The sequence below is a fragment of the Echinops telfairi genome, unplaced genomic scaffold, assembly GCF_000313985.2.
Source record: "Echinops telfairi isolate 266 unplaced genomic scaffold, ASM31398v2 ScPeMD7_5;HRSCAF=22, whole genome shotgun sequence".
NCBI lineage: Eukaryota > Metazoa > Chordata > Mammalia > Afrosoricida > Tenrecidae > Echinops > Echinops telfairi.
Window position 1 is genome coordinate 24659 of NW_022103901.1, and position 2039 is coordinate 26697.

The 2039-nt window shown below is 36.4% G+C and overlaps 1 protein-coding gene across 1 annotated transcript in view; it reads left to right on the forward strand.

Moving 5' to 3' along the window:
• The window catches only part of LOC123521000 (zinc finger protein 429-like), a 15631-nt gene that overhangs the window by 1257 nt on the left and 12335 nt on the right, over positions 1–2039 (forward strand). The window lies entirely within an intron of this gene.

Here is a 2039-nt window from a genome sequence, read left to right on the forward strand (position 1 = left end):
TGCAACCATCACAAAACAAGACACCCGAGAACTAGAAAGGCGAGGCTTCACCACCCATTTATCCCTCCACCTTTCAACCAGCACCACATGTGATTATCGGCCAGGCTGGCACAATTAACTAACTCAATGGTAGATAAAGCTCTTTCACTCTTTAGAGACTAGTTCAATCATAGTCTCCTGGAAGGAATTAGTCTGATGAAAATATGTCCAGTTGTCCAATATGTGGGAATTCCCTACGCATTATTTTATTGATTGATGGTAATGGTTGGTGATGATGACCCTTTGTGCAACAGAAGGAAATTATTCCCTGTCTTGCACTAGCTACACAATGACTAACGTCATTAACCCCATTCTGGTGCTATTGTTAAAATACAGCCATTAAAGATGGTTCTTTTTTTTCCTTTTTTTAAACCGGTCATGTCCTTTCCTCTGGGTGATTCCATTCCTATAATATACCCCATGTCTGGGGGAAGATATCTCACCATCATTGATTTTTAATAGCATTTGGCTTGTACTTCTAAGAGACAAAAAAAATAAAACAAAAAAATTCAAGTTCACTGCCATAAAAGCAATTCCAACTCCTGGCAGCCTTATAATAGAGGGCAGAACTTTCCCCGTGAGTTTTTCACACTGTAACCACGTATGGGAATTGAAAGCCTCATCCTTCTCCTGTAGTGGCTGGATGTTTCAAACAACAGACCGAGCAGTTAGCCGCATGTGCCATGAGTGCTCCTTCCCGGACTTCCGTTCTCGCTGACTCGTTGTCAATGACAACCATGCGTCCAGGGTGATGAAAATCTCACTGCCCGAGCCCAGCTCTCCGTAGTCCCGAAGTGACAGCTGTGATTTCAGCACTTTCAATAGGACCTTTGCAGACGCTTGTCCATAAGATATGTGTTTTGATTTCTTGACAGCTGTTTCCAAGGTGACTGATTTTGGATCCAAGTAAAATATCAATCTTTACTTCAAATTATGCACAAACTATTAGGATGTTGATTATTGGTTCAGTTGTGAGGCTTTTTATTTTTTTATGATGTGTTGAGATTAATACTCGATGCTATAATTTTTTATCTTCTTTAGTAATTTCTCCATATTCACTTCACTTTCAGCAATAAAGATCTGTGATTATTAATGTGATTGTCTCTCATCTTGATACTATGTTCTCCATGTCTACCTTTTAAGATTATTTGTAAAATAAATAAACTAAATGTGTACAGTATCTTTGCTGATGTTAAATTACACAACATCTTGTTGGTCTGTTTGAAAAGCTTCCTCTTTTCCTCTACTATAAGGATTTCCATATAAGCACAATAAGAAGCCCAACATTTTTATGGCATTATCTTACTGAATCTTACGTAAGAACCATCTGATGTCACCACAAATTTCAGAAGTTCTCATTCCAGAAGTACTTCTCAATATATCTTGAATTTCTGGCAGTTGAGTTGATCTAGAATTACAGTTCTTTCTGAATTATTTTCAGCAGAATTTAACATTTGTGTCATAAAAATATTGTTTGAAAATGTTAACATTCTATTAAATATCTTCTTTTTTGGAATGCACATCAATATGACTATCCACCAGTCTGTGAACAAGTACTTGTTTTCCAAATTTGGAAACATAGACCATTTCCCATTTTACATGTGTTTGTTTAAACATATTAATGGCTATTCAGTCAATTATTGAAGCCTGTTTATCCCTAATATATCACAGCATATTTGAATTATATGTTCAATTTATTCAGCTATGCTATCTTATGAAATGGATGATGAAAGGCAACAACCAAGTTGTCCATCTTTCAGTATTTCTTAATTGTTAGTATATCAATATCCACTTACGTTTTTTAAAAATAGATTTTATTTGTTGCTATGGGAGGTGTTGTCCACCCCACCCCCCATAAGCACACACGCACACACAAGAGGTTATGTGGAATATTGTGTTTGTAGTAGAGAGTTTCTGAGTATCATAAACTCTTAATAAGTAGATGGCATTTCAGGATGCACACCTTCCTGACATGATTGCTGAAGAAAAATGTGAACATA